At 45.6% G+C, this 25,627-nt stretch overlaps 1 long non-coding RNA gene across 2 annotated transcripts; it reads left to right on the top strand.

The window, feature by feature from the left end:
• Positions 1-1,326: 1,326 nt before the first annotated feature.
• LOC132813474 (uncharacterized) lies at positions 1,327-25,166 on the top strand. Of its 2 annotated transcripts, XR_009644078.1 has the most exons (5): positions 1,327-1,398; positions 10,688-10,794; positions 18,551-18,763; positions 19,918-20,026; positions 25,064-25,166. It is a non-coding gene; the product is annotated as an uncharacterized LOC132813474 (long non-coding RNA). The 2 variants fall into 2 exon arrangements; XR_009644077.1 differs by lacking the exon at positions 18,551-18,763.
• Positions 25,167-25,627: the final 461 nt, after the last annotated feature.

Raw genomic sequence — 25,627 nt, 5'->3', positions numbered from 1 at the left:
TGGCTGGCAATCAGTGACTAGTTGTGTGCCTCAGGGATCAGTGTTGGGACTGCGATTATTTAGAATTGATACAGATGATTTGGAGTTGGGGACCACATTTAGGGTGTTAAAGTTTGCTTATGACACGATGATGAGGAGCAGTTCAAAGTGTGCGCAGGACTGTGGAACTTTGCAGAGGAACATAGATACATTGAGTGAGTGGGCAATGGTCGGTCATATGGAATATAATGTTCATAAATGTAATGTCATACTGTTTGGTTGGAGTAACATTAAAAAGAGATTATTAATTGAATTTTAAAAAGTTGCATTTTTGCTAAGCAGAGGCACCTGAGTATCCTACTGCGTGAGGTTGGTCACCAGGTATAACAATCAATTCTGAAGGCAAATGCAATTTTGTCCTTCTATGCTGAAGGGATTGTGCTTAAAAGCAGATGTTATGTTCCAGCTGTATTGGGTGCTGGTGAGGCCACACCTGGAGTACTCCATGTAGTTGTTATCTCCTTAGTTGAGAAAGGATGTACTGGCACGAAAGGGTGTGCAGAGGAGATTAACTAGGTTGATTCCAGAGTTGAGGGGGTTGGCTTAACAGAGACGGAGTAGATTGGGATTATATTCATTGGAATTCAGAAGAATGGAAACATATAAAATAATGAATGAAATGGATAAAATAGAAGTAGAGAGGATGTTTCCACTGGCAGGTGAATCTAGGACAAGATGGCATCACCTCAAGATTAGAGGCAGCAAATTTAGGACTGAATTGAGAAGGAACTTCTTAACCTCAATGGAATTCATTGCCCAGGGAAGTAGTTGATGCTAGTTCAGTAAACGTTTTTAAAGCTAAGGTAGCTTTTTTTCAAAACAGAAATAATTAATTAAAGAATACGGTGAGAACTTGGGTAAATGGTTCTGTGTCCACGAAGTGATCAGCCATGATCTTATTGAATGGCAGAGCAAGCTCAAAGGGCAGGATGGCCTTCTCCTGTTCCTAGTTCTTATGTTATACATTCCTCCCTCACTCGTGACTTGGAGGTGCTGGTGTTGGATTGGGATGGACAAAATTAAAATTCACAGAACACCAGGTTATAGTCCAACAAGTTTATTTGGAAGCACTAGCGTTGCTGCTGCTGCATCAGGTGGTTGTGTGTTTTTAACTTTGTCCCTCACGCTTGTAACTTATGCAGAGCAACAAAAGCCAGGAAGCAGTGCGCATGCTCCAGCCAACAATGGTTACAGGATGATTGATGTCAGCGGTGGACCAATGGAAGGACAGGGGCGGGGCTGGAGGACCTGGCTGGGCGGTTGGCCCTCCGACCAATCAGAGTGAATGAGAGGCGGGACTTGATTATACCACGTGATCATCCTCGCGGACAGCGCGGCTGTGCGGGCGGAGAGCTGTCGGTAAGGAAAGAAATAAACAGCAGCAAGCGGGAGGGAAATGATGTTGGTCTGGGCTGAGAGGTTTTGCGAACATTTGGTGCACATCGGAAAAGACTAATTTGAAATTTACAGTCTCGTTTTTGCAGTAAACCGGAAAATGCCTCATTTCGCGATTGACTCGAGTCAGTGCCGCCATCTTTATTCGGGGCAACGATTCACTGGACACGTGCAGCCGCCATCTTTGTAGGGGGCAAAGTTCAGAGGGGAGTATGTGCAGCTCTCCCTGATAGAGAGTCATAGGGCAGGATTTACACAGAGCACATTCACACCCAGGGAAATGGATTTTTTTTCTCTGCATTTGTTTCGTCATTCGTTTAAATGATTTGGATGTGAATAGAGGCGGTACCGTTAGTAAGATTGCTGGTGACACCAAATTGTTGGTATTGTGGTCAGTGATAAAGGTTGTCTCAGAATACAATGGGATATTGATCAGATGGGCCAATGGGCTGGGGAGTGGCAGATAGGGTTTAATTTAGATAAATGTGAGGTGCTGCATTTTAGAAAAGCAAATCCGAGCAGGACTCACACACTGAATTGTAAGGTCTTGGAGAGTCTTGCTGAACAAAGAGACCTTGGAATGCAGGTTCACAGTTCCTTGAAAGTAGAGTCACAGGTCGATAAGACAGTGAAGAAGACATTTGGTATGCATCCCTTTGTTGGTCAGAGCGTTGAGTACAGGAGCTGGACAGGACATTGGTTAGGCCACTTTTGGAATATTGTGTGCAATTCTGGTCTCCCTATTATCAGAAGGAGGCACTGAAACTTGAAAGGTTTGAGAATTGATTTTCAAGGATGTTGCCAGGGTTGGAGGATTTGAGTTGCAGGGAGAGGCATGATAGGGACTGGGGCCATTTTCCCTGGAGTGTCATAGGCTGAGGTGTAATTTTGAAGAGATTTATATAATCGTGAGGGGCATGGATAGCGTAAATAGACAAGGTGTTTACCCTGGGGTGGTGGAGCCCAGAACTAGAGGATATAGGTTAAGGGTGAGAGGGGAAAATTCAACAGGGACCTAAAGGGCAACAAAAATTGTAACATTTCAAAGGCAGTTGAATAGGAAGGGTTCAGAGGGATGCCGGCCAAGTGCTGGCAAATGGGAATAGATTAGGTTCGAATATTTGGTTGGCATAGATAGGTTGTACTGAAGAGACTGTTTCGGTGCTAGACATCTCTGACTGTGGGATCATAAAACTGCTCCGATTCGCCTCTGAGCACCTTGATGTCCACTTGTTCACTATCTAGCTTCCTCAGTCTCTGAGTGTATTTTTGCTCTGTTTAGTGTTTTACTATTATGTTCACAGACCTTTCAGTAAATGAATTGTTCACTGCTGCCCGGCTCCTGACCATATTACAGAGGAGGTAGTACTGGATGTGTTGAATCATATCGAGGTGGATAAATCCCTGGGACCTGTTAAGGTGTATCCCAGACATTTGTGGAAAGCTAGGAATGTGATAGCAGTGCCCCTCCCTGAGATGTTTATATTGTCATTGGTGACAGGTGAGGTGCTGGAAGACCTGTGCCATTATTTAAAAAGGTGGTAAGGAAAGGCCAGGGAACAAGAGAACAGTGAGCCTGAAGTCAGTGGCAGGCAAGTTGTTGGAATGGATTCTGAGGGACAGGATTTACATGTATTTGGAAAGACGAGGAATGGTTAGGGATAGATAGCATGGCTTTGTGTGTGGGAAATTCTCTCTCTAACTTGATTGAGTTTTTTTTTTGAAGATGTGACAAAGATGATTGATGAAGGCAGATTGTGAATGTTGTCTATATGGACACTGAACGATGTTCCACAAAGCAGACTGGTTAGCAAGGATAGATAACATGAAATGTTGGGAGAACTAGCCATTTGGATACAAAACTGGCTTGAAGGTAGGAGGCAGAGGGTGATGCAGAGGGTTGATTTGTGGACTGGAGGCCTGTGAGCAGCAGCGTGTTGCAGGAATGGATATTGGGTCCTTAAATAATTGACTTGGATGTGAATATGAGATATGGTCAGTAGGTTTACAGAAGACACCAAAATTGGAGGTGTAGTGGACAGTGAAGAAGGTTAGTTCAGAATACAACAGGATCTTGACCAGATGGGCCATTGGGGCGAGGAATGGCAGACTGGGTTCAATTGAGACAAATGTAAGCTGTTGGATTTTGGAAAGGCAAATCAGGGCAGGACTTATACACTTAATGGTAAAGTCCTTGGGAATGTTGCTGAACATAGAGACCATGGAGTGCAGGTTCATTGTTCCTTGAAAGTACAGTCATAGATAGGCAGGCTAGTGAAGGTGGGGTTTGGTATGCTTATATTTATTGGTCAATGCATTGAGTACAGAAGCTGGGATGTCAAATTGTGGCTGGACAGGACATTGATTAAGCCATTTCAGGAATTATGTTTTAAGTTCGAAATCCCCTGTTCTGGGAAGGATGTTGTGAATCTTGAAAGAGTTCAGACAAGATTTACAAAGACTTTGCTCGGATTGGAGGATTTGGGCTACAGGGAGAGGCTGAATAGGCCAGGGTTAATTTCCCTGGAGAGTCAAAGACTGAGAGGTGACTTCATGGGGATTTATAAAATCATGAGGGGCATGGATACGGTGAACAGCCAGGATCTTTTCCCCCCAGGTTAGGTGGGTTCAAAACAATCGCATGGGCTTAAGTTGAGAGGGCAAAGATTTAAAACGGATCTAAGGGGCAAAGTTTTCAAGCTGTGTGTGGTGTGTGTGTGGAATGAGCTGCCAGATGATGTAGTGGAGGCTGATACAATTACAACATTTGAAAGGCATCTGATTGGGTACATGGACAGGAAGGGTTTCAAGTGATACGGACCAATCGCTGGCAAATGGGGCTCCAGTTGTTGAGGATTCCTAGTTGGCATGGACAAATTGGACCAAAGGTCTGTTTCTGTGCTGTACATCTCTATGACACTAATAAATGAAAATAAGTTGTGTTCCTCTTTTGTGGAGAGCTAGCAGAAGCACAGATAATTGTTCTTGGAGCTGAGAAGGTTAAGCAGTGATTTTGATCAGCTGCAAATTTGTTTCTAAGGTATTTAATTTGCAGAGAGAGGGGAATTGTTAACAATGTCACAATTTTAGTAACTATTTTCAGGTAATTGGCAAATAATAAGTGAATATGTGAACATTATGTTCTTCAGTAAGTTCTGAGCATCTGGAACAGTCTGAACGGCAGCTGGACAGACTCAGCAATTATTCATAAACAGATTTGGAATTTTACCTTTTAAGGGAAGATTTGGGGTGCTATGGGCAAATGGGAAGGGAATTGGGACAGATTTGCAGCATTTCTAGAGGGAGAGAGTACAGCCCCAATGGGCTGAATAGCCCCCAGTCCCTGTGCTCTGTGATACTGTCCCATTCACTGTGAATGATGAAGCTCATCCCAGAGCAGAGAGAGGGAGGATCCCACCAATTATCTGGGGCCCATTGTGAGGTGAGTGATGTCAGCGCAGGCCAATAGGGCCAGAGGGCAGTACTGGAGGACCAGGTCGTACGAGTTTGTCCTCCAACCAATCGGAGTGAATGAGGGCATCCTCAAGGTTGGAACTAAAGAAAGGCACATATCGCAGAGATTTGAGAAACTGGAGGACGTGAGATAGGGAGCGTTCTGTGGCTAGTGAGGAATTATATAAATAAGGAAGAGTTGTGAGGATGGTTTAGGTGACATTGATCAGGCGAGTTGAGGATGGAGGAATTTAGGGATCGTGAGGATTAGAGTCATAATGTTATACAGCAAGGAAACAGGCCCTGTGGTCCAACCAGTCCATGCCGACCATAATTCCAAACTGAACTAATTGTACTTGCCTCCGCTTGGTCCACATCCATCCAAATATTTCCTATTTATGTACTTATCTGAATGTCTTTTCAATATTGTAATTGTATTCACAGCTACCACTTCCTCTGGAAGTTCATTCCACACGTGTATCTTTTTTTATTAAAACCTTCATGTATTTTCTCAAATCTTTCTCATTTCTTCTCAAAATGAATGCACCCGAGTTTTGAATCCCCTCTCCCCGGCTATTCACCCTGTCTACACTCTTTCTAATTTTATAAACCTCTAATAAGCTCACGCCTCAACCTCGTGCACGCCAGTGAAAAAATTCCCAGCCTCTCCTTAGAACACAATCCCTCCATTCATGGCAACATGCTGGTAAATCTCTTCTGAACCTGCTCCAATTTAATAATCTCCTTCCTATAACACCACAACCAGATGTGGACAGAGTATTCCAGAAGAGGCCTCCCCAACATCTTGTACATCCCAACATAACGTCCCAACTCCTGTACTGCAAGGTCTGAACAATCAAGGTAAGTGTGCTTAGCACCTTATTAACCACCCTGTCTACATGTCACACAAACTTCAAAGACGTGAAGCCCTCGGTCTCTCTGTTCCCATATCACTACTCAAGGCCCTACTTTTATTGAGAGTAAGTCCTGCCCTTGTCTGTTTTGTCAGGTTGTTATATTTTGCATTTATTCCAATCCAAAAAAATTGCGTATAAAGGCAGTAGGGGTATAATTAAGAGGGAAATCAGGAGGCAAAAAAGGGACGTGAGATAGCTTTGGTGAATAGGTTTAAGAATAATCCGAAGGGCTTCTATAAATACATGAAGAAAAAAAGGCTAACTAGGGAGAAAATAGAGACCCTCCAAGATCAGCAAGACAGCCCTTGTGTGGAGCTGCAGGCGATGGGCAAGATAGGAAACCAGTGTTTTGCATCAGTGTTTACTGTGAAGAAGTACATGGGAGATATAGAATGTGGGGAAATAAATGGTGACATCTTGAAAAATGTCCATATTACAGAGGAGGAGGAGATGCTGGATGAGTGGCTAAGGAGCTGGTGCAGGGGAAAAGGATTCACATTTTTTTGGATCATTGTGATCTCTGGAGTAGAGTTGACCTGCATAAGAAGGATGGATTGTACCTGAATTGGAAGGTGTTAACATCCAGACAGGGAGATTTGTTAGTGATACTCAGGAGGCATTAAACCAGTGAGGGAGTGGGTGTAAACCCAATAAGATAGTGAGGAAAGAGTATGTCTGAGACTGGTACAGGTCAGAAGCCAAATAGTCAAGGCAGGCAAGGGCAAGGCACAGAATGAAGTCGGACCGAGCAGTTGTACTGCATTTACTTCAATAGAAGAGGCCTGACAGGGAAGGCAGATGGGCTCAGGGTATGGTTTTGAACATGGCACTGGGATATTATAGCAACTACAGAGGCATCACTCAGGGATGGATAGGACTGGCAGCTTAATGTTCCAGGGTATAGATGCTATAGGAAGAATAGAAAGGGGGACAAGAGAGGAGGGGGAGTAGCATTTTTGATTCAGGATAGCATTATGTTTTTGCTTAGGGAAGATATTGCTGGGAGTATGCCCATTGAAGTTAGTTCGTTGGAACTGGGAAATAAGAAAGGGATGACCACCTTATTGGGGTATTCTGCATGGATTTTGTCTGGGTTCTCTGGTTTCCTCCCACAGTCCAAAGATGTGCAGGATAGGTTGGATTATCCAGGCTGAATTGTCCACAGTGTTCAGGGATGTGCAGGTTGGTGGATTGTCCAGGCTGAATTGTCCGTAATGTTCAGGCATGTGTAGGTTGGGTGGCCCTCGGAAATGCAATGTTACTGGGGGAGGTGAGGAGGCTCTCAGGATCAGTATCAGTGTGATGGACTGAATGACCTGCTTCCACACTGTTGGGATTCTCTGATAATTCTACTAGTTTTAAAATAGTTACAGAAAATAATAGACCAGATCTACATGTTAAGGTTCTGAATTGGACAAAGGCTGATTTTGATGGCACGAGGCAAGAACTTTCACCTGGCCCCTCCAGCCTGCTCTACCATTCAATAAGATCAGGGCTGATCTTTTCATGGCCTCAGCTCCACGTTCCCGATCTCCCACCATAACCCTTAATTCCTTTCCTGTTCACAAATCTACATTTTGCCTGAAAGGCATTCAAATGCTGCAGTCAGCAGGGAACGCCACAGATTCACAACCCTTTAGCTGAAGAAGCTCCTCCTGATCTCAGTCCTAAATCTGCTCCCCCTTATTTTGAGGCTCTGGAGTTGGACCCGTCCCCAGTGGAAATAGCCTCCCTGCTTCTGTCTTATCTCCTCCCCTCATAATTTTATTTGTTTCCTATCCAACGTCCCATTCTTCTAAATTACAATGAGTATAGAACATGTTTTCTCAATCTCTCCACATACACCAACCCTCTCAACTCCCAACTCAAACTAGTGACCCTCCTCTGCACTCCCTCTAGTGCCAGTACATCCTTGCTAATGTAAGGGGATCAAACCTGTACACAGTACTCCAGGTGTGGCCTCCCCAGCCCCCTGTACAGCTGCAGCATAACCATCCCTCTGGCAATGAAGGACAATATTCCCTTCACTGCCTTAATTACCTGCTGTACCTGCAAACCAGCTTCCTGTGATTCATACACAAGGACACCCAGCTCCCTCTGTACAGCAGCCTGCTGCATGTTTTCACCATTTCATCATCCAGTTTGCTGTTAGTCCGACCCAAATGGATGACCTCACATATCCCAACATTGAACTCCATTTGCCAGATCCTTACCCACTCACTTAATTGATCTGTATCCCTGTGCAGACTTGCAATGGACTCTGCAGACATTGCTTTACTCATCTTTGTATCAAATGTGAACTCTGACACCGTACACTTGGTCCTCAATTCCAAAACATCTGTGTAAATTGCAAACAGTTGTAGTGTCAACACTAATCCAAACACCCATTTATCCCCATTATTTATTATGTTGGTGAACCGATCCCTGTATCAATGATAATTACCCATAATGCTGTGCATCTTTACCTTATACAGCAGCCTTTTGTGTGGCAACGTATCGAATACCTTCTGGAAATCCAGGTACACCACATCCACCGGTTCCCCCTTGTCCAACGCGCTCATTGTATCCTCAAATAATTCCAGTAAATGTGTTAAACATGACCTGCCTTTCATGAATCCATGCTGTGTCTGCGAAATGAGACCATTTCTACCCAGATATCTCACCACTACTTCCTTGAGAGATTCAAGCATTTTCTCCACTGCAGAAGTTAAGCTAACAGGTCCTTTTTGAAGAATAGTGGTACCGCATTTGCAGCTTCCAGTCTGTCAAAACCATCCCAGAATCCAACAAATTTTAGTGAATTATCACGAGTTTATTTGTTATACTTCCCCCCCCCCCCCCCCCCCCCCCCCCCCACCCCATCTCCTTTAGTCCCTGGGATGCATTCCATCAGGGCCAGGAGACCCAGCTACCTTGAGGCTGTTATCTTTCCCAACATTGCCTCTTTACTGGGAGTGATTGTTTCTCTGTCCTCATCTGCTATTGCCTCCACAGGCCTGCCAGAATGGGAGTATATAGACAGTATGTTCCTGTTAAGGCCAAGGCTGGTAGGTGTAGGGAATGCTGCCTGTCGAAAGAAATTGAGGGCCTGGTCAGGAAAATGAAGGAGGCATTTGGCAGGGACAGAGAGCTGTGTTTGTGAGAATCCCTAGAGGAGTATAGGGGCAGTAGGAGTATACTCGAGGTAAACCAGGAGGGCAAAAAGGGGATATGAGATAGCTTTCGGAAATAGGTTTAAGGAGAATCCAAAGTGATTGTATAAATACACTAAGGACAAACGAGTAACCAGGCAGAGAATAGGTACCTGCAAAAATCAAGGCTGTCTGTGGAACCGCAGGAGGTGAGAGAGGTTCTGTGTGAGCGGAGAGGTTTTACAAACACAATGTGCGCATCGGAAAACACACATTTTGTAACGTCCCAGTCTCGTGTTTTCAGTAAATGGGGAATTGCCTCAGTGTGGCTGCAGGTATGTGTACGCGTCACCATCTTTATTCGGGGCAAGAATTCACTGGATACATGCGGAACTGCCAGCTTTGTAGGGGCAAGGTGCAGCCAGGCGCATGTGCAGCCTTTCTGTGGTACAGAGTCATTGGGCAGGATTTACAGAGCACATTCAAACTCAGAGAAATGGATGTTTATTTCTGGATTTGTTTTGTCATTCATTTAAATGATTTGGTATCGTAAATGAGTTTGCAGGTCATACAAAATTGGAGGTATTGTGGATAATGAAGAAGGTTACCTCAGATTACAATGAGATATTGATCAGATGGGGTTTAATTTAGATAAATGTGAGGTGCTGCATTTTGGAAAAGCAAATCAGTGCAGGACTTATACACTGAATGGCCAGGCCCTGGAGACGTTTGCGGAACAAAGAGACCTTGGACTGCAGGTTCATAGTTTCTTGCAAGTCAAGTTGCAGGCAGATAGGATGGTGAAGAAGGTGTTCAGTATATTTTCCTTTATTGGTTCGAGCATTGAGTATAGGATGTGGGAGGTCATGTTGCTGTACAGGGCATTCGTTAGGCCACGTTTGGAATATTGTGTGCAATTCTGGCCTGCCTCCTATCAGAAGGGTGCTGTGAAACTTGAAAGGTTTCAAAAAAGACTTCTAAGAATGTTGTTAGTGTTGGAGGATTTGAGGTTGGAGGCTGGGCTGTTTTCCCTGGAGTGCAATAGGCTGAGCTGTGATGTTATGGAGGTTTATACTATCAAGAGGGGCATGAATGGAGTAAATGAACAAGGTGCTTTCCTTGGAGTGATAGTGTCCAGAAGTAGAGGCATTGCTTTAGGATGAACGGATAAAATTTCAAAGGGGCCTAAAGGACAACTCTCATGCAGTGGGTGGAATGAGCTGCCAGAGGAAGTGGTGGAGGCTAGTACAGATAAAACTTGTTAAAGGCGTCTAAATAGACACATGATATGATGAGTAAGCGTTTACAGGGATATGGGCCAAGTGCTGGCAAATGGGAATAGATTAGGTTCGGATACCTGGTTGTCATGGATGAGTTAGACCGAAGAGTCTGTGTCGGCGCTATCCATCTCTGACTGTGGGATCATAACAGCTTATACTGTTCTGCTTCATCTCTGGGCTCCCTCATGACCACTTTGTTAATATCTAGCTTCCTCAGTCTCGAACAATGGCTGTATTTTCCTATTACTTTTACAGACATCTTTATATGTTAATTTTTCACTGCCGCCCAGCCCCTGACCGTGTGCTGCTTATTAATTTTTTTTCTGGAAAATTTTTGACAGTCAAGAATTCTTTTTTTCCGATGAGCAAGTGTATTTTCCTTCCGTTTCTGACTATAAATTCTGCATCATTTTCGTTCCCTGTAATCCGTTTTGCACTCCCTGAAACATCAACTGTGTTTCTCCTTCCACAGATCCCAGTGATTAATGCCAAAGCCCTGTTGCCTGGGGAGAGGGTGATGTTTGACTTTCTTGTACAGCTGCAGTTTGTGTGGTGAAGGTGCTCCCACAATGTGGTTGGGTAAGAGACATTACAGATTATTCATTACAGCAACAGTGATGATTTGAAGATAATGTCCAAATCAGGAACAGTTTGTAGTTTTATTATCATGCTTATAATTTCACAAAACTATTATTGGAAACTTTAGACAAGGCCAGAGAAGTAGGTTTTGAGGAATGTCTTAAAGGAGGAAAGCAGACCTGTGAGGTTTTGGCTGTGAATTTCAGACCTTGTTGCTTTGGCAACTGTAAAAGCAGCCACACAGGTGAGGTAATGAATTAACAGATCATTGGGAGTCTCGAACAGAATGGGTTGTCGAGTTCTCAAAGGGTGTGTGATGCAGCGAGCTAGGGATGGTCACAACCAGGAATTATATCAAGGGTGAGAATTTTAAATTGAGGGATGTGGGCCGGATGCTGGCAGGTGAGACTAGATTGGGTTGGGATATCTGTTCGGCATGGACAGGTTGGGTCGAAAGGTCTGTTTCCATGCTGTACATCTCTGTGGCTCTATGTTGTTGATTATGAATAGCAGCCTTTTGATGGATCAACAAGTTTTGGTACGAGGAAGTACTTGGGCAGAGATTTAGTTTTTCTTGAGATAACAGGGAGGTTGAATGTGGGAAGTTGGCCAGGAGTGTGTTTGTATAAGGAAGTCTGGAGATAACACAAGGTGAATGAGAGTATATGAGCTAATACAATGTTAGAATCAGCTCGAAATAGTGGTCTTGTCCCCCTCACCTCACCACACCTCTGGGATTCAGCTGGTTGTCAGGTTGTGAATCAGGCGGTAACACAATCGGGAGCTGAGTGGCCATGGTGGAGCCTGAAATGAGTGTCACTCAGCTGGCTGTTGCTGAGCAGCTGCTGCTTGGTAGCCCTGTTGGTGACATCTTCCATCACTTTACTGCTGATCGAGTGTGGACTGACGGAGGGAAATTGGCTTGGTTGGATTGCCCTGTGTTTTCTGTTGAACATGCCTGGGCAATGTTCCACAATGTCAGTAGATGCCAGTGCTGGAGCGGTACTTGGCTTGGCGGGTGGCAAGTTCTGGAGCACAAGCCATTAGTATTATTGCCAGGATATTGGCAGGGCCCGTAGCCTTTGCACTACTTAACCACTTCTTGATGTTATTCAAACTGAATGAAACTGGCTTAAAACTCACATCTGTGATGTTGGAAACCACTGGAGAAGGCTGAGATGGAGCATCCCACTTCTGGCTGCAAATGCTGTTGACTTATCTGGTGCATGGATGTGTGAGGCCCCTCCATCAGTAAGGGTGGGGATATCTGTGATGCTTCCTGCAGTGAGTTGTTTTATTGTCCATCACCGTTTACAACTGGGTGTGGCAGTACTGCAGAGCTCTGATCTGATCCATTGGTTGTGGGATCACTTAACTCTGTTGCTTGGTGCTGATGCTGTTTGATATGCAGATGGTTCTGTTTGGTAGCTTCAGGTTGGCACTTCATTTTTAGTTATGCCTGGTGCTGCTTTGGGCATGCCCTCCTTTCCTGTCCTTTGTGATGGGTGAGAGCAGGATTTACAAACCCATGAGATTACAGATTGTGCTGGAGTACAGTTCTGCTGTTGTTGATGTCCCACAGTGCCTCAGAGAGATCCAATTTACGTTCCTACATCTCATCAAAGTCTGTCCCATTTAGAACGGTGATAGTGTCACTCAACACAATGGAAGTTTTTCTCAACTTTAAGCCAAGACTTGTGTCTCCAAAAACAATGTGCAATGGTCGCTCGTACCGATACTGTCATGGACAGATGTATCTGTAGCTGGTCAGTTCATAACAATGAGATCAAGTATGTTTTTCCCTGTTGTTGGTTCCTTCACAACCTGCTGCAGACTCAGTTGAGCAGCTATATCCTTTAGGACCTGACCAGCTCAGTCAGTAATTCTGTTGCAGAGCTAGTCTCGATTGTGGACATTGAAATCCTGTACCCAGAGTACGTTTGACACCATTTTACTTCCTCAGTGCTTCCTCCAAATGTTGTTCAACATGAAGGAGAAGTGATTCATCAGCCAAGGGAGGACGGAGCATGGTAATCAGCAGGAACCATGACACCTCCTGGTGTCCGGAGTCAATGCTGAGTACTCAGAGGGCAAATCCTCCCTGTCTGTGCCACCACCTCTGCCTGGTCTGTCCTGCTGGTGGGACAGGACATATCCAGAGATTTCAGGAGAAAGTGAAGACTGCAGATGCTGGAGATCAGAGTCGAGAGTGTGGTGCTGGAAAAGCACAGCAGGTCAGGCTGATGAAGGGCTTAGGCTCGAAACGTCGATTTTCCTGCTCCTCGGATGCTGCCTGACCTGTTGTGCTTTTCCATCACCACACTCTCGATATCTAGGGATGGTGATGGTGGTATCTGGTCATTGTCTGTAAAAGGGCTCCTGAAGAAGGGCTCATGCCCGAAACGTCGATTCTCCTGCTCCTTTGATGCTGTCTGACCTGCTGCGCTTTTCCAGCAACACATTTTCAACATTGTCTGTAAGAGTTGATTCCATGAGTATGAGTATGTCCGGCTGTTCCTTGATTGGTCTGTGAGACAGCTCTGCACATTTTGACACCAACTCCAGATGTTAGTCTGGAGGACGTTGCACCATCGAGAGGGCTGATTCTGTGGTTGTATTTTCTGGTGCCTTGTCAGATGCTGAGTGGTCCATCCAGTTTCATTCCTTTGTTGAGACTTTGCAGTGATGAATACAGTGAGTAGCTGGCTGGGCCACTGTCGGGTTGGCAGGATATTTTTCCACCATTGACAATGGTTCCATGGAGATTAGGAGATTCCTAATTCCAGTTATTTTTTCTTGAATTCAGATTCCACCATCTGCCAAGTTGGGATTCGAACCAGGATTTCTGTCATTGGTTTTAATATTTTGGGTAAAAGTTAAATACATTAGGTTTGTTCACTCACTTTAAATATCACTTACCCAGGTTTTGTTTCTTTGTGAAACACTGTCCATCATCCTGTCTCCTCCATCCTTCTCTCCACCAACAAGAGTTTGGAGCACATGGAGTTTCTCTGTCACTAAGACTGAGACAATCCGATCTGCTGCTTCCCTCCCTCCCACTGAGTCAAACTGCCTCACGTGGTGTTCCCGGATTTTGTCCAAACTTTCTCCAATCCCGGTCAAGCCTTATCAGAGCTCATCTTGACCCTTTAACCCTCATCTCAGTAAACCATAGAGTTTCCAACTCTCTTTTCTCCCCCTCCTCATCAGTCTCCGTCACCGATTCACAGATATTGTTCCTTGTTCTGTCTTTTCTGGTTATGTCCTTCTCTCCCATTCTGTGAAAAACTAATATTTGACCTCATGGTTGTTGAAAAGTCCTGCTCCATCTCCACTCTCCCTTTCCTTTCTGAATTCCTTGCATTTGGTGTCCCTCATGGATCTATCCTTGGCCCCTCTTGTATCTCCTCTACATACTGACAGGAGGTGACATTGTGCAAAAACACCATGTTGGGTTTCACATGTACACTGACAATGCCCAGCTCTCCCTCCCCCGTCATCCCTCTCCATTACTCCACTGTTTCTCAGTTATCAAGCTGCTAACCACATTCCCACTACTCGATTAGGTGCAGTTTCCTCCAATGAAACATTGTCATGGTTAAACCCGTTGCCTGACCAATTCCTTTCCCTTACTGCTGAGCCCCTCCCTCTCACTGAGAACTATACAGCAGAACTACACTCTTCACAATATTGCAGTTCACTCTTCACAATATTGCAGTTGTTTCTGACGCGAAGCTGACCTTCTGATTAGACGTTTACACAATCCCAAACACCAGGAATTCCAATCTCTTAAACGTTGTTTGTCCCCTCCTCACTCCAGCTCCATTGCTACTGAAACCCCTTACCCGTGTCTGTGTTGCCTTAAACGTGATGAATCCGAAACAGAACCCTTGATTCTGTGACTGGCTCAGAATCTGGTTTCAGACTCCCCCCCTCAGTATTTACCCTCAGACACATCAGTATTTATTCTGTCAAACCCCTTCAGAATCTGGTGGTGCGGTCTGATTGTAGCTTGTGGGAATGGCAGAAGCTGATGTGTTCTATCTGGGTGGAAGGTAAGGACTTGGGGTGGGTGGGGGGAGCTTGTGGGGTGTTCTATCCTTGTTGCAGTTGGAGGTGTGGGTTTCAAAGGCAGAGGTGCAGGAAGTGGAGGAGATACATTGGATGGTATTGACCACATGGGAGGGGAAATTGCAGTCCTTGAAATATTTGGTATTTTGGTATGTTCTGGCTTCACTGGAACACTGCAGTAAGCATGAGACAGAGGTGTTGGCCAGGTGTGTTATAGTGACAGGCAGCTGGAAGCTCGGGGTCTGTTTTTGCAGCAGAACGTCGATCATCAGTCGCCATTTCCGCCACCTCCACTGAGATGCTGCCAGACACAGGTTCCTGTCCTCTCCATTAACAGCTATGCACCCTCCCAGCCAGATCGTAATCCACTCCTTTGTCTTTCCAAATGTTCCGGTCTCTCTTTGGGTTCTGTACCTGTCTATTATTTGCTCTTTAACCCCTATCTCCTGCAGTACAAAGATCTGCAGGTTAGTTGAATTGGCCAAGCTAAATTTCCCATAATGCTCAGGGATGTGTAGGTGAGGTGCATTAGTCAGGAGAAATATACAGTAATAGGGGAGGGGAATGGGTCTGGGTGGGATACCCTTCGGAGGGACGCTGTGGAACCTTTGGGCCGAATAGCCTGTTTCCACACTGTCAGGATTCTAATTTTCCCAGCTCCCATCGGTTCTGAGGAAGGGCCACTGGACAGATTCCTGTTCCCAGATGCTGCCAGACCTGCTGAGCTTTCCCAGCACCTCCTGCTTGTTGTTCCTGATTGACACCATCCATCCACCTTCCGGGTTTGATTCAGGCAGGGGGAGGATCCCACCACTGACCTCACAATGGGGTCCAGCTGATTGATGGCAGCTTTCCACCAATAGGAAAAGGAGGTGGGACTGGTGGACCAAGTGGAACCAGCTGGTCATCCAAACAATGGGAGTGAATGAGGGGCGTGGCCAGTGGGATGACACGTCACCAGTAACTCCGCCTGTGCAGTGTCACGTGACTCGGCCGTTGGTGAATGTGGGAGAGGCAAACAGGGAAGGGGAGAGTGGCCTCAGAGACAGAGGTAATGAGTCACTTCAGACTGGGAAGTTTTAATTACACTCTGTACGGGTCGTTAGTCTGAATTAGAAACTCTTAATCCCGCGTTTGCAGCAGATGGGAAAATGGCTGCGGCCCTCAGGCGGTGATAGGTCCTGGGATATGGCCGCCATCTTTATTGGGGGCAAGGTGCAGTGAGGGGCATGGACATGTCCCCTTCCTAGGATGGGGGAGGGGGGGATGTGATTTTAGGAGAGGCATTTACACATCAAGCACAAACCAAGAGAAAGGTATGTCTTTATATTCTGTTTTGTTTTGTCAATTTATTTCATAGGATATTAAATCAGAATAATTGAGGTTGGGATCTCAAAAGTAAGTTTTTACAGTCAATGGAGTCATCAGGATCTGAATATCATTGGCATTTAACTGTGGAAGGAGAAAGGTTTGTCAGTTCTGTTTGTGGGAAAATATCTCCAATATTTTTGTTAAGCAGAAAGATGTACAAATTCGTGGTTGGATCACCCTTTGGGTGTGTGCTCTGTTCTGGGCCCTGCAGCTGAGGAAGGAGATATTGGCCTGAGAGGGAGCACAGATTTATCCAAATTACACCTTGTCTCTTTGTAAGAACTCTCAGATTTAGACCCAATCACCCACTTCATGATGTTAACCTGTAAACTTGATATTTTCAATTACCTGCAAACTTCCCATTAAAACTCCTTTTAGACTCAAATTCCAGTACCTTTTCAGGTGGGATGTTCCAGCTTCTGACAACTGTCTGTTCATTCAGAAACTGCTGAGGTCCATGTTGACTCTGGGGTTACAAAGGGCTGAACTGAAAGATGAGATGCTGTCCCTGAGCTCCCATTGAGATACACTGGAACAGTACAGGAGGCTGAGGGCAGTGTAGGTGTGAGCAGGCAATGAAAATGACAGGGCTGCACTGAGAGGGCTGCTTGGCTCAATGAGAGTGTTCTGGAGTTGGGTGTAAACAGAGTGAGGGGAGACAGGGAGAAGGTGAAGCTGAAACTCCGTTTTAGTTCAGGCCGTTCAGAAATTCACATGGTCCCATTGGGAACAGCCAGTTTTTAAGTGATACCTGCGGGGTATTTGTTAACAGTTTTAATGTATTTTTCCTGAGGGCAGTTGAGAGTTAACCACATTGCTGTGGGTCTGGAGTCACATGTAGGCCAGACCAGGTGAGGATGACAGTTTCCTTCCCGACAGGACATGAGTGAACCAGTTGGGTTTTCTAACAATTGACAATAGTTTCATGGTCATCATTCGCCTTTTCATTCGAGATTGTATTGGATTCCGATGCTGCCATCAGCCATGTTGGGATTCTATCCCTAATCATCGGAACACTGTACGTTTCAATCATCTGGCAGGAATACCATTAAGCCATTGCCTTCCTTTTTTAGCAATATTTAAAAGCAAGTTCCATCATTCTACGTGTACAATGTGAGATAAAATACTGTGGTGTCCATGTGTCGGCCTCTCCAAAAGGGCAATCAACAGAAATTTGTTTGGTGGTGAAATATGTCACTTTTTTGTGGAGGGGGGAGGTGGTTTATTAAACAAAAACGAATCCAAATAAAAATCTTATGCCACGGACATGTAATTTCGGAAGCCAGAGGGGGATTACAGAGACAGGGAGGGTGGTGAAGCCGGAGGGGGATTACAGAGACAGGGAGAGTTGTGGGTCTGGAGGGGGATTACAGAGACAGGGAGGGTGGTGAAGCCGGAGGGGGATTATAGAGACAGGGAGGGTTGTGGGGACGGAGGGGGATTACAGAGACAGGGAGGGTGGTGAAGCGGAGGGGGATTACAGAGACAGGGAGGGTGGTGAAGCCGGAGGGGGATTACAGAGACAGGGAGGGTGGTGAAGCCGGAGGGGGATTACAGAGACAGGGAGGGTGGTGAAGCCGGAGGGGGATTACAGAGACAGGGAGTGGTGAAGCCGGAGGGGGATTACAGAGACAGGGAGGGTGGTGAAGCCGGAGGGGGATTACAGAGACAGGGAGGGTGGTGAAGCAGAGACCGGAGGGGGATTACAGAGACAGGGAGGGTGGTGAAGCCGGAGGGGGATTACAGAGACAGGGAGGGGAAAGGGGGATTACAGAGACAGGGAGGGTGGAGGGGATTACAGAGACAGGGAGAGTGGTGGGGCCAGAGGGGGATTGTTGTCCAAACATCACTGTGGTGTACATGGACTGCAGCATTTCAGGGAGGCGGTTAACCACCACTTTCTCCAAGACAAGTAAAGGTGGCCAATAAATACTGGTCTGGGCAGCAAAGGCACCCCCAGTGAATAAAACCAAGCAGTGACCTCTCTGAGCTGACTTGCTGTGAAGTTAAAAACCTCTCTGGAAATGGGGTGGGCAGAGAAGAGAAACAGTGACATTTCACAGCTGCCCTCAGAGAGACCTCACCCTTGGAAGTACTCAGAGCCAGGGATCAGCTCAGTGAGTTTCAGTCTCTTCAAACATCAATCTTAGTCAGTTTTATTTTATTAAATCTACAATCATGAGTCAGGTGAGGATTTCTTTTTAATGTCTTACGGTCTCTTGATTGAAAGTTTAAGATATAAAATGTAAGCAATAAGTTATTCTCAGGCAGTATTTTTCGAGCAGTAAGACTGTGCCTTTGTCTTGGTCTGTAGGTTGTTAAGGCGGAGAGGTGGCCTACTGTTCCTGTCGGGTGTGGAAGATTAGGGAGAGTTTCAATGAACCTGATGATTTGTCTGCAAGAAGTGTGATTGCAAATCCTATTGGATCACATGGATTGGTGGAGGAGTGATTAAAGGCAGTGAGGAATTGACAGGAGCCCGGGAGTGTGATAGGCGGCAGTCTCAGGATACTGCAGATACAGTCAGGTAGGTGGGTTACCTCCAGAAAAGCTAGGAGGGGTAGGTAGGTACTGCAGGAGTCTCCTGTGGCTATCCCCATCTCCGACAAGTGTACTGTTTTGGAAAATGTAGGTGGTAATAGACTTTCAGGGGAAAGTAGCACTGACAGCCAAGTTACTGGTACTGAAACTGGCTTCTAACATAATGTGAGGTGTATCCAGTTCCACACGATCGATGGTGATAGGGGACTCTCTCGTCAGGGGCACAGTCTGCCGTTTCTGCAGCTGACAGTGAGAGATCAGAATGGGGTGGTGCTGCCCTGGTGCCAGTGTCAAGGATGTCTCTCTGAGGGAGCAGAACATTCTCAAAGGGGAAAATAACCAGTGGGAGGACATTGTACATTGGTACCAATGACATAGGAAGGGGAAAGCATGGGGTCCTGAGGAGCAGGGAGATTTGCTAGTGCCACTCGGGAGGCATTAAACCAGTGAGGGAGTCGGGGTAATCCTAAAGAGATAGTGAGAAAAGAGGTGAGTCTGAGGCTGGTACTGTTCACCAGATCAGACTGTCAAGGCAGGCAAGAGCAAGCTACAGAATGAGGTGCGACGGACCAGTTACACTGCATTTATTTCAGTGCAAGAGACCTGACAGGTCAGGCAGGTGGGCTCAGGGTATGGTTTTGAACATGGCACTGGGATATTACAGCAATTACAGAGGCAGCACTCAGGGATGGATAGGACTAGCAGCTTAATGTTCCAGGGTATAGATGCTATAGCAAGGGGGCAACAGAGCAGGGGGAGAGGTGTTTTTGATTAGGGATAACATTATGGCTGGGCTTCGGGAGGATATTCCTGGGAGTACATCCAGGCAAGTTATTTGGGTGGTACTGAGAAATAAGAAAGGGTGACCATCTTACTGGGATTGTATTATAGACTCTCTCCCAATAGTCAGCGGGGAATTGAGACACAATTTTACCGGCAGACCTCAGTTATCTGTAAAAATATAGTTGCAATGATAAGGGGTTTTAACTTTACCAACATAGCCTCGGAGTGCTGTAGTGTTAAGGGCTTGGATGGAAATGCATTTGTTCAGTGTGTACGAGAACATTTCTGATTGAGTTTGTAGGATGTACCTACTAGAGAAGGAACAAAACCTGACCTGTTTCCTTTATTCATTCACAGGATGAGGCTGTCACTGTCTCGGCCAGCATTTATTGCTGCGTTTACCCAGAGGGCAGTTAAGAGTCAACCACGTTGCTATAGGTCTGGAGTCCCATGCAGACCAGACCAGGTGAGGATGGCATTTTCCTTCCCTAAAGGTCATGAGTGAACCACATGGGTTTTTTCAACAATTGACAATGGATTCCTGTCGTCACTAGATTATTTTTTCCAGATATTTATTGAATTCACTTTCCAAAATCTGCCGTGATGGGATTCAAACCCAGGTCCCCAGAACGTTATCTGGGTCTCTGGATTAACTGTCTAGTGATAATTTCACTCCATCATCACTGCCTCTTAGGAAATGAGGCAGGGTGAGTGACTGAGTTATCAGTGGGGCAGCACATCAGCACCAAAGATCCCACAGTATTGTGGCTCAGTGGTTAGCGCTGCTTCCTCAGCAACAGAGACGTGAGTTTGATACCAGCCTCAGGCAACTGTCTGTGTTGGAGTTGGCACATTCTCCCCAGTGTTTGTGAGGGTTTCCTTCGGATATTCAAATTTACTCCTACAGTCCAAAGATGTGTAGGTTAGTTGGATGAACCATGTTAAATTTCCCATAGTGTCCAGATGCAGTATATGAGGTTTTGGGATGTGCAGGCAAATCTCTGCCTGATGTGAAAAGATCGTTTTGAGGTCCTGGACAGAGCTCAGTGAGGTGTGGCTGAACGTTTTACATTTCCCGTGGTGGTAAGGGAAGGTCAAAGGTGTGGAGCATGTGTTGGTGGGAGGGTGTGGACCTAACAAGGGAGGTGCAGAGGGAATGGTCTCTGTGGAACGCAGATAGAGGTGGGGAGGGAAATATGTCTATGGTGGGGTCTGACTTTAGGTAGCAGAAATAAGAGGTTAATGCGCTGTATCTGGAGATTAGTGGGGTGGAAGGTGAAGACCGCAGGGCTGTATTCTTTATTGTGGCTGGAGGGGTGGGGTAAAGGCGGAGGTGCGGGAAGTGGAGGGTATGTGTTGGAGGGCATTGTTGATCAAGTCGGAGGAAAGTTACGGTCCTTGAAGTAGGCCTTTCTGGGATGTCCTGGCATAGAATCCAAAGAGATTAAACAAATATATCACAGACAAAAGATTAACTGGACCAGAGAATAGGACCGCTTAAAGGTCAACAAGGCTGTCTATGGAATCACAGAGGGTGTGAAAGATATGCAAATATTTCACGTCATTTTTACTGGAGAAGGATATGGAAGCTCGAGAGTTTGGAGAAATAAACAATGATAACTTTGAAAGTGTCCATGTTACAGAAGAGGTGGTACTGAATGTCTTAAATCGCATCAAGGTGGATAAAGCCATGGAACCTGATCAGGTGTATCCTGGAACTTTCTGGAAATCTAGGGAAGTGATTGTTGGGCCTCTCCTGTGATATTTGTATCGTTGATAGTGACAGGTGAGGTGCCATTATTTTAAAAAAGGTGGTAAGGAGAGGCCATGGAACAAGAGAACAGTGAGCCTGAAGTCAGTAGCAGGCAAGTTGGTGGAAGGGATTCTGAGGGACAGGATATCCATCTATTTGGAAAGGTAAGGAATGATCAGGGAGAGTCACTGTGGCTTTGTACATACACAATTGTGTTTCACTAACTTGAGTGAGTGTTTTGAAGTGACAAAGAAAATTGATTAAGCCAGGCGGTGAATGTTGTTTATATGGACATTCAACAAGGTTCCACAAAGCAGACTGGTTAGCAGGGTTAGATCACATGGAATGCAGGGAGAGCAAGCCATTACAAAACTACCTTGAATGTAGGAGACAGAGGATGATGATTGAGGGTTGCTTTGCGGACTGGAGGCCTGTGAGCAGCAGTGTGCTGCAGGGATGGATATTGGGCCCTTAAATAAATGACTTGGATGTGAATATATGAGATATGGTCAGTAGGTTTACAGAAGACACCAAAATTGGAGGTGTAGTGGACAGTGAAGAAGGTTAGTTCAGAATACAACAGGAACTTGATCAGATGGGCCATTGGAGCAAGGAATTGCAGACTGAGTTCAAATTAGATAAATGTGAGCTGTTATATTTTGGAAAGGCAAATCAGGGCAGGACTTATGCACTTAATGGTAAAGTCCTGGGGAACATTGCTGAACAATGGGATCTTGGAGTACAGGTTCATAGTTCCCTGAAAGTAGAGTCACAGGTAGGCAGGGGAGTGAATGCAGCATTTGGTACGCTCCCCGTTATTGGTCAATGCATTGAATGCAGCTGTTGTGATGTCATATTGTGGCTGGACAGGGCACTGATGAAGGCCCTTCTGGAATTCTGTTGTCAGTTCCAATCTCCCTGTTCTTGGATTAATGTTGAGAAACTTGAAAGGGTTCAGAAAACATTTGCAAGGACTTTCCTGGGGTTGGACGATTTGAGCTATTGGGAAAGGCTGAATAGGCTGGGACTATTTTGCCTGGAGATTTGGAGGCTGAGAGGTGATCTTATAAAGTCATGAAGGGCATGGATAAGGTGAGCAGTCAGGGACTTTTTCCCAAGTTCGGTGGCTCCAGAACGAGAGGGTACAGGCTTAAGGTGAGAGGGAAAAGATTTAAAAGGGATTTAAGGGACATCGTGTTCATGTTGAGGGCATTGCAAGTATGGAATGAGCTGCCAGAGGAAGGGGTGGAGGCTAGTACAATTGCAGCATTTAAAAGGCGTCTGACTGGGTACTTGAAGAGGGAGGTTTTAGAGGGATAAGGGTGTACCGCTGGCAAATGGGACTCCATTAACGCTCTCCGTTAATGGTCAATGCATTGAATACAGAAGCTGGGACGTCATATTGTGGCTGGACAGGACGTTGATTAAGCCACTTCTGGAATTCTGTTTTCAGTTTGAATTTCCCTGTTCTGGGAAGGATGTTGTGAAATTTGAAAAGGTTTGGACAAGATTTACAAAAACGTTACCAGGATTGGAGGATTTGGGCTACATGGAGGGGCTGAATAGGCTGGGGCTATTTTCTCTGGAGAGTCAAAGACTGACAGGTGACTTCATTGAGATTTATAAAATCACGAGGCGCGTGGATAAGGTGAGCAGCTGGCATCCTTTTTCCTCAGGTTAGGTGGGTCCAAAACTAGAGCACATGGGTTTAAGTTGAGAGGGCAAAGATTTAAAAGGGATCGAACTGGCAACAGTTTCAAGCTGAGTGTGGTGTGTGTATGGGAGGGGCTACCAGATGAAGTAGTGGAGGCTGATAAAATCACAACATTTAAAAGGCTTCCAATTGGGTACATGAATAGGAAGGGTTTTGATGGATACAGGCCAATAGATGGTAAATGGGAATTCATTAGTTTAGGATTCCTTGTTGGCACAGACGAATTGGACCGGAGGTCTGTTTCTTTGATCTTAATAAATTAAGATGCATTCCTCTCTTTTGTGCAGAGCTAGCTGAAGCACAGATAATTATCCTTGGAGCTGAGAAGGTGAAGCAGTGATTTTGACCTGGTGCCGATTTTGTTCCAAGGTCTTGAATTTGCAAAGAGAGAGAGGAATTGTTAATCCTGTCACAATTTTTAGTAACTACGTTCAAGTAATTGGCAAATAATACAAGGTGAAAATGTGAACACTATTTTACTCAATAAGTTCTGAGCATCTGGAACAGTCTGAACGACACAGATTCAGCAGGTATTTTGAAACAGACTTGGAATTTTACTTTTTAAGGAAAGATTTGGGGGTAGTTGGGACAGATTTGCACCATCTCCAGAGGGAGAGAGGACAGCTCCAATGTGCTGAATAGCCCCCAGCCCCAGTGCTCTGTGATACTGCCCCATTCACTGTGAATGATGAAGCTCATCCCAGAGCAGAGAGAGGGAGGAGCTCACCTCTCAATCGGCGCCGGCTTGATTAACGGCAGCTCCAGACCAATAGGAGGAGAGCCTGTGTGGTCCTGCAGCCAATGGGAGTGAATGAGGGGTGTGGCCAGCAAGACGACACCTGTCCATGAGCTGTGCAGGTGCAGTGTCACTGGGTGGGGGTGGGAGAGACAGCAGAGACTGGGACAGAGGCTGTTGGACCTGAATTACAAACTCCCGGTAAATTAAAACCAAACGAACTGCAGATGATCTAAATCAGAAACAACCACCAGGAGGTTCTGGAGAAGCTCAGCAGGTCTGGCAGCATCTGTGACGAGAAATCAGAGTTAAAGTTTCAGACCCTGTGTCCCTTCCTCAGGACAGATGTTACTGAGGAAAAACAGTCAGTTTATGTGCAGAAGTTAATGTAGGGGGAAGATAAAAGGAGGAAAGGATAGGTAGGGATAGAGTGAGAAGAACAGTTGGATAAAGGATAATGATCTGACTGGGGGGGGGGTGACTAGCTGTTAATGGAGACTGTTAGTGGTTAACCATAGGTAGTGTGTAATGGCACGCTGTGAGAACAAGGCCTGGTGTGTGGGGTAGGGGGCTACGACATGAGGTTGTTAACCTATGGTTAGCCACTAACTGTCTCCATTGTAAGCTGTTGCCCACCTATATCACTCCACGATTGGAGCTGCCGAGGACACAAACCTTTGGAATATCCTCCCTAACTCCCTCTCTCTGCCTTAAAGATGTATCTAAAATTGTTATCTTTAATCAACGTTTCCGTCATTCGTCAAGCATTTTAGATTTGTCAATGTGAAAGGCTCCATACAATGCAGGTAGTTGTTGTTATTGTCTGACATCAGGAGAAACAGGGATGAGCCCTCTCTCTCTCTCATACCTGATGAACAGCAGCAAAAACAGGAAGCACTGAGCATGCTCCAGCCCACAATGGGCCTCGGATTATTGATGTCAGCGCAGGACCAATAAGAGTCGGGGGAACGAGGCTGGAGGACCAGGATGTGCCAGTTGGTCCTTCAACCAATCGGAGTGAATGAGGGGCGGGACAATACTCAACCACGTGATAAACTTCACTGACAGCACAGTGTATTGTGGACAAGGCACTGGAAATGTGTGAAGGTGCAGGGCAGGGGAAAGGAAAGACATAGACCAGAAAGAGAAGGAAATTTTCATGGTATGGGATGAGAGGTTTTACAGAAATTAGTGCACATTGTGAATCACAAATTTGAAAATCCCAAATTCTGCCCCATTTTCCCTCCTTATAATGCATTTTGCACTCCCTGAAATAGCAACTGTGTTTCTCCCTCCACAGATCCCAGTGATCAGTGCCAAAGCCCCATTGCCTGTGAAGAGGGTGATGTTTGATTTCCCTGTCCAGCTGCAGTTCATGTCGTGAAGGTGCTCCCACAATGTGGTTGGGTAAGTGCTGTTATAGATTATTCACTCAGCAATATTGAAGAGTTGACAATGTATGTGCAAATCAGCAGCAGTTTGTTTTTTTTAATCATGTTTATAATTTCACAGAAATACTATGGAAAAATTCTGGCATAAGGCCACAGATTGAGATACTAGGTCAAGTGATCAAAAGCATTGCCAAATGAGCAGGTTTTCGAGAACACCTTAAAAGAGGAAAGCAGGTCTGAGAGGGTTAGGGTGGGAATTCCAGACAGTGTTGCCTTGGCAACAGGAGAACAGCCAGACAGGTGAAGCAATGAATAAACACCAATGAGTTGTCAAGGTCTTGCAGGGTGTGTGGTGCAGGGAGACAGGGATGTTCACAGGGTGAGAATTTTAAATTGTTGGCTGTAAATAGGAGCCTTTTGATGGATCAACCAGTTTTGGTACAAGTGAGCACTTGGGCAGGAGGGTTTAAGAT

The sequence above is a fragment of the Hemiscyllium ocellatum genome, unplaced genomic scaffold (assembly GCF_020745735.1).
Source record: "Hemiscyllium ocellatum isolate sHemOce1 unplaced genomic scaffold, sHemOce1.pat.X.cur. scaffold_3729_pat_ctg1, whole genome shotgun sequence".
NCBI classification, from domain to species: domain Eukaryota; kingdom Metazoa; phylum Chordata; class Chondrichthyes; order Orectolobiformes; family Hemiscylliidae; genus Hemiscyllium; species Hemiscyllium ocellatum.
This window is presented reverse-complemented; position numbering and strand designations above follow the sequence as displayed.